General features: G+C 45.5%; 1 protein-coding gene across 1 annotated transcript in view; it reads right to left on the minus strand.

Annotated features, from left to right (window-relative positions):
* NEMP2 (nuclear envelope integral membrane protein 2) overlaps window positions 1–7,464 on the minus strand; it is a 31,657-nt gene that overhangs the window by 23,151 nt on the left and 1,042 nt on the right.

Genomic DNA, 7,464 nt, shown 5'->3' on the forward strand with positions numbered 1-7,464 from the left:
GGGCGGGCTGGGGAGGGCCGCGCGGTGGCTGTCGATGCAGATCTTCCCTCCGGTGACTCAGCCCCATCCTCCGCGCCTGCAGGGAGGGCGCCCCGGGGGCAGGCCCTTCAGCAACTTCCCCTTTTAGGAGTAAAAGTCAGTTTCTTTATTTTCCCTTTGGTTTTTCTTTTCCTCTTTGTAATGCGCAATCACAAGGGGGCCAGGTGGTTGCTTAAAGCGCAGTGTAGGGTAAGCTCAGGAACACCGCGTTTCAGGATCCAGGGGCTGGCACAGCCCGCTCACCCATGTAACACGCCCCTTAGGATGACCTTGCGTTGAAACAAAACAGAAAAAAAAAACAACCCAAAATAAACCAAAACAGATCGGTGGCTCCCCGAGGGGAGGGACAGGAACGGGGTGAGGGGGCGAAATGGGTGAAGGTGATGGAAGGTTATGAGATCAACGAGTTCTTCTGCTGTGAGGTACAGCGTGGTGACTGAAGTGAACAACACTGCACCTTACATTGGAAAGTTGCTACGAGTAGGTCTCAAAAATTCTCATAAGAAAGAAATTTGGGTGATGGATATTAACTTATTTTGATGACCATTTTGAAATATAGACATATCAAACCATTATGCTGTACACCTAAAACTAACACATGTCAATTATATCTCAATAAAACTGGAAAAATAGTATAGAACAATCCATACTAATATTGATAATTAGTATAGAACTCCCAGCCTTGAATAATTTTGTACTTAAAAAAACAGACGCTCCTGAGGCCCTGGAGACCCTTTAATGGGATTCAGTGTTCATATTAAACATTTACTAGAATAAAGGTCAGTTCCTTTTTCCTAATCCTGGTCTTCTGCTGACGTATCTGAGACCCCAGTGTGACAGTGAGCATCCTCTACGATAGTCTCACTTTCCCTAACACTCTGAGTGGGACTCGCCTTTCTCTGGCTTCACAGGAAGGTGTTGTGGCAGCAGTTAGCCGTGAGCAGAGCAAGGACCATGGGCAGGTACAGGTCACCAGGGTGGACAGCCCACGGGCCTAGCAATGGACAGTCAGTTGGAGGGGCGGACCTCGCCCCAGGGTGACCTTTCCTCCCCTTGCAGATGCCTGGGCCTGAGGTCTGGACCCCCTGACCTTTCCCCCCTGGAGATGACCTCTAGGCCTCAGTTGTGTTTCAGCTCCAGGCCCAGAAAAGCAGCAAAACCAGCCCAGCTGCCCTCAGGACCAGTTGGATAATGACCCCGTGCCCTGGTGCCGGCCAATCAGTGGAGACCACAACCCTGAGAGGACACACCTGGAAAGTGCTGGATGTTCTATTGCAGTGGTTCTCAACCTTGGCTGCACATTAGAATCACCTGGGAATCTTTTTAAAATCCTGATTTCTGGGCCTCATCCTCCGGAAATTCTGTTTCTCTGTAACTAATGTTGTGGCCGCACCCCACAACAAACGCCAAAAACCTGCTCCTCGCCAAAAATCTGCTCCTCGCCAAAAGAAGCTATTACATTTACCGGCAACAGTACTATGGAAAGTGGAAATAAAATGAAACAATAAAATATCTAAACGAAGGCAAGAATATAGGGAGAAAGGATGAACAAATAGAGAACAAAAGATGGCAGGTTTTAACCCAATCATATCAATAATTACATTAAATAGAAAAGTCTCAAAACCCAAATTAAAAGGCAAACATTGTCATATTGGAAAAGCTTATTTATATACTATTTATTAGAAATACACCTTAAGTGTAAAGATATACTTATATAGATTAAAAAGAAAAGGAAGAAAAACGTATTGCAAATACCAATCAAAAGAAAGGTGAGTGGGGCCCTGGCCGGGTAGCTCAGTTGGCTAAGAGCATCATCCGGATATGCCACGGTTTCGGGTTCAGGCCCGGTCAGGGCACGGAAAGGAAGAAACCAATGAAGACAGAATAAAGTGGAGCAACAAATGCGTTTCTCTCTCTCCTTCCTCCGACCCCCCCCCCAAAACAAAAACAAAAACAAAAACAAAAAAAAAGCAAACAAAAACAAGAAAGTTGAGTGGCTATACTGATACCAGATAAAGTCGACTCTGCAACAAAGAATCTTCCCATGAGCCCAGTGGGTCTAAGGTGGAGCCTGGGGCTCTGCATTCCACACCGACTCCCTGGCTGCCCAAGGACTGTCCTTGGCCCGGAGGTGAGTTGGCAGAACGAGGGCAGATGGAGGAAATCCCAGATCCCACAGTTGGGACATGCAGCTGACTGTCTTCCCCCCATTAGATGCTCACAGTGATGAACAGCAGACTCAACACTTAAGAATGTCTGCGGTCAAGAAGTCTGGAGCAGGCGGCCTCCAGGATGGCCTCCGTGGTCCCCTCTGTTTCCTGGTGCTCAGGCCCTGCTGTCATCAACCCCTCCCTTTCCGTGTGGGCTGGAAATAGAGACTTGTTTCCAACGCATAGTAGATGGCAGACGTGATGAGGCGCCACTTCCAAGGTTAGGTTATAAAAAGACTGGCTTCCAGTCTCTCTCTCTCTCTCTCTCTCTCTCTCTCTCTCTCTCTCTCTCTCTCGGTCACTGGGACTGGGGGAAGCCAGCTACCATGTTGTGACCAGCTCTGTGGAGAGACCTCTGGGAGTAAGCAGATCTGCCCAATAGAACTCCCAGGTGGTTTCAGCACTGGCTGCCATTGTGTTTACGACCTCGGAGAGGCCCTGAACCAGAACCCCCTCGTTAAACTGCCCCTACATTCCTGACGCTCAAAACATGTAAGACAGGAAGTGCGTATTCTTTTCATTGCGAAGATTAGGAGTAATTTGTTATACAGCAATAGGCGGCTGACGTGAAACTTTTCCTACCCAGTGTTTCGATGCAAGGGTTCGTTCTCACTCTGCTGAGGCTGCGGTGTTTCCGTAATAATCCTCCGTCCTTGGTATTGAAGAATCTGGATGAGACATTTGCCTTGTGCATATACTCCACCCAAACTTAAGCCTGATAATGATTTTTATTTTTTCCCAAATAAAATGTATTAACACCACAATAATACATAGTTTAGAAAACACTACACTTACTCTTTAGCAATGTCTTATTTCAAAGTCAAGGTATAACTGTATAAAGAGTTTTTATTTTTTACTCTATTTTTTTGGAGAATACAAAAATAAATAAATAAATACATACATACATACATACATACATAAAATCCTATATAAGAAAAAGCTAATATGCAAATTGTCCCCTCCACCGGGAGTTTAACCCAGAGTTCAACCAGGAAGTGGGGCCGGCCAACCGCCCAAGGCCCCTCCCCCAGCTGCCCTCCCCGCTCCCTCTGGCCCAATCGTGCACCGGGCCTCTAGTAAAATAAAATAAAATCACAACTGTACAAAGAGCGTTAGAGTACTTGGCCAGTACTGTGTGTTAAAGGTGTGAACAGGTGAGCACCCTGCCTAAGCTTCTTGTGGTGACAAAGACACCAGCCAGAAGGAAAAACACGGGAAGACAGAACCAGGAGTGCGGCCAGATTTAGGAAGACGTGTTGGTCCTTTGACATCCTCAAGGAACATTGCTGCCTTCTCTGGAGAAGCAGATGGGATTAACACGTTGATTATTGCAGTCTATTGTCCTTAAAGGACGCCAGCATTTGTCTGTCTCTTTCTAGGACATGAACTAAACTAACTAAACGAAACCAAACCCCATGTACACAGGGCATCTGCAAAACTGTTGTTGGAAGCCTCCTAGGTCACAGTGTTGGCAAACTGCGGCCCCTGGAGTGTGGCTCTTCCACAAAATACCACGTGCGGGCGCACACGTACAGTGCGATTGAAACTTCGTGGCCACACTCAAGGGGCCAAAGAGTCGCATGTGGCTCGCGAGCCGCAGTTTGCCGACCACTGGTCTAGGACATTATGCAGACTTGCTCTCCATGGTTCCACTAGAAAACAGAAAAGAGTTTGCCCACCAGGTGTCAGTAGGGTGAGAACGCTGTAGTTGGGCTCACCATTAAACTGACATGAGACGATTGTAACTGGATGTGAATACCAGCCCATACATTTCACACCAAAAGGAGTGGGTGAAAAGGACAACATTCATTTCCTTTTTGAAGCAGTTGCCCACTGTGCCTACAGATGTTGCTGTGGACTTCTGGTAAACACCCCATGTCCATGTCTAAGGCAGAATGAAGCTCTGATGCTTGGGGGACCTGAGCTATAGCTAGTGAAGAAGTCAGCATTCTCCCCAGAATGCCTGCAGTGCGGGTCATAAGTACACGTACAGCATCGGACACGCAGACTCCCAAGGCATACCCTCCAGAGACCGGCTCAGTCCATCTGGGCGAGAGCCCACAGTGTGCCTTAATATTTACCCAAGTGACTCAAAACCTTTGAGTTTTACAAGTTCCATGCTTGACAGTAAGTAGCGTTTTAGACAAAGTTGTAATCCCAACTAAAATACTGAGTGTGCATTTTAAAGTAATTCATGTGGCTGTAATATGACATGTTTTTATTGAAAATAAGACCAATGTATAATAAAGAGCTTCCTTTATATTATTTTAATGACCTAAGTGCTTTATTTCCATTTAACCATTTCCACCTGGCGTGAAAAAGATTACAAACCCATTTTCAGCCTCTGCATTTTTTACTTCTGGAGTTCCTGCTCTTCATAACCAATTACTCTTCCATGACTGCCATGGGATTACCACCAGTCATTATGAATCACAAGTAAAATTTAGCTCGTGTCAGAAATTGTTTAGGAGCTCCCACTTGGTTTCTAGGTAGGTAGAGCATTTAATTAAATGCATTGAAATAGTCTAAGTTCTACTACTTTTGGTTCTTTCATAAAGATTTAGTCTGTTGCTGCAATGCCATAAAGATTACAGGCGCTGCATGCCATCATTTCTTCCTTTATACAATTCCCGCTGTAAATGCTTTTTCCCAGCGTGGGGGCCCTCGTCTGTCTCCTGCCTGGACCCCCTCCAATTCCACGCCGCTCAGTTTCTAAGGAGCCTCTGCCACGGTCTCCTTTGCAGCCAACACACCCTCAGGAAACATGGTTTCTCAATCGGTTATTCTCAACCATCTACCATAAGCCGGCTTCCCTCCCCCCCCCCCCTGCCACACGGGATTAAGTTTTATTAAAACAGTTTATAGTAAGATAATTATATTTGAAAGTGTTTTCTTTTCTTTCAGGGAAAGCTATAAACTGCAGATAACCTTTTAATGAAATTCTTTAATTGTTTTTTTTTTTTTATGTGTGTGTTTTAGTCATTTACGGGCAATGAAAAAGATTTGTGTGAATCTGGAGCTCTTCCATTCAGCTAAAACAGGGATTTCCACCTCTCGCTTTCAGCTCCTGATCACGTACTGCAGAATGTCCCCAGTGCCACAGTCCATCCAGAAAACTCTTCAATCTATTTCCTTTCATGTGTTTTTGGAAAGAACTCAAGTATTTTCTAAAAGGGGGCATGTGGGCCTGGGAGATGGAGATAGAGATAAGTCTCCTACTTGGTTCCTCTGCTGGTATGCCCCCCTCCTGCCCGCCCCGCCTCGCTCTCTCGCTCTGTCAGATCTCAGTGACTTCTGTTTCCAACACGCCGTCCATTCTGTTCTGCATCTGGCTGCATCCAAGAATGCTTGGAGTGTTGTGCAGGGGTTTGACTCCCTTCGCTTTCCAGGAGGTCATTATTGATCTTGGGAATGGAAAGAAAGTATAAGCAACTGTTGGGAAATGTATAAGGTTTTATTTATAATAAAAACAGTATTTTATTTGAATGAAGAAAACTGACACGAGTCTATCTGTTCTGAACTGTTTTAACAACAAAAATCATAATTTCTAGATTAGTCATGTTTGAACAGAGATTATGAGGCATGGAAAGTGTTAATAATTCAACTAATATACTTCTAATTTTTGCTAATGTTGTTAATCATATTTTGCCTCTAAAGTCTTTCTGCCTGAAATTAGATATATTTTTGCTTGTATTAAGCAAAGTCTTAGATGAAAAATAGTTGTGACTTATTTCATTTCAGTAACTCCCTCTTCCCCTCCCCCTGACATGTGTTTGCTGTGATTAAAGCCCTGCCCATAGGAGAGGCCCAGAAGTCTGCCTGAGCATGTATTGGGATGTTTCCCATGACAAGTAACAGAATTTCCAGCTAAAAGTGTCCTAAACGAGGAAGACGCTTATGGCGTCAGGGGGAAGGAAGCTGGGCCGGCTGCCAGCCGCGGAGGCCTGCGCAGTCTCAGCTCTCTACTCCACCACACTCGCTCGCTTGCTCGGCTTGTTGGCTTTTGTCTGTGAGCATCCCCTCCTGCCACTGCTCTGATGCTGTGTCCTCACACCACTGTGACCAAAGGCAGGGGCAGTGACTCCCCTTCCATCACTTCCTTGAACAGGGAAGTAAAGCCATTCTGAGACGCTCTCACCGTCACCCCCTCAGCAGACTAACTCTCTTGCTGCTCCCATTGGCAAGTGACTAGCACTGGCCCTGGAGAACTGGGGCGGAGTGGGTGTCAGCCTCTACAGTGAGAGGGAGTTTCATAGAAGAAAAAACTGGAATAGAAATAGACAGGAAGAAAACACTAAGTGACGTATATATATTATCTATCTATCTATCTATCTATCTATCTATCTATCTATCTATCTATCGGTATATGTGTGTGTGTATGTATATATAAAGTGTGTGTATATATATATATTGATTTTAGAGAGAGAAAAGGAGAGGGAGAGAAACATGGATTGGCTGCCTCCTGCACGTCCCCTACTGGGGATTGAGCCCACAACCCAGGCAGGTGCCCTGACCAGAAATCAAACCAGCAAGCTCTCTGCTTGGGGCAATGCTCACTGAGCCACACTGGCCAGGGCGCTGTGATACGCTGGACCGCTCACAGAGCCGTCATAGGTCTGAAAATGGTAATCTGAAGTTTTATGCTGCCTTGAAAAATGAGTTGTTATTTTTTAAATGTATTTTATTGAATTTTTTACAGAGAGGACGGGAGAGGGATAGAGAGTTAGAAACATCAATGAGAGAGAAACATCGACCAGCTGCCTCCTGCACACCTCCTACTGGGGATGTGCCCGCAACCGAGGTACATGCCCTTGACCGGAATAGAACCTGGGACCTTTCAGTCCGCAGGCCGACGCTCCATCCACTGAGCCAAACCGGTTAGGGTGAAAAATGAGTTTTATTTGTTATTCTAAACTTTGTTAAGTGTGTTTTCTTTTTCGAAATTTACACATAGACTCAAAATGGGAGCTGCTTCTATATCAAATATGTATTCTGCCTTCTATAGATCTTGTTTAGTAGATTTATAATGCACCTTTATTCTGAAGGATTCAGTTCCCTAAATAGCATATGTTCTATTCTAATAACGAACAGGAAGAAACGTCAAAGGAGGAGGCCTTCCAACGGGAAAGGCGGGGATGATGGGAATCCTAGAGGAAAAGGAGGGGCGGAGCAGGACAGCAGTGACTAATCGGACGGTCTCCTGTGAGCGTGAACT

The sequence above is a fragment of the Myotis lucifugus genome, unplaced genomic scaffold, assembly GCF_000147115.1.
Source record: "Myotis lucifugus unplaced genomic scaffold, Myoluc2.0 scaffold_3, whole genome shotgun sequence".
In the NCBI taxonomy this organism is placed as follows: domain Eukaryota; kingdom Metazoa; phylum Chordata; class Mammalia; order Chiroptera; family Vespertilionidae; genus Myotis; species Myotis lucifugus.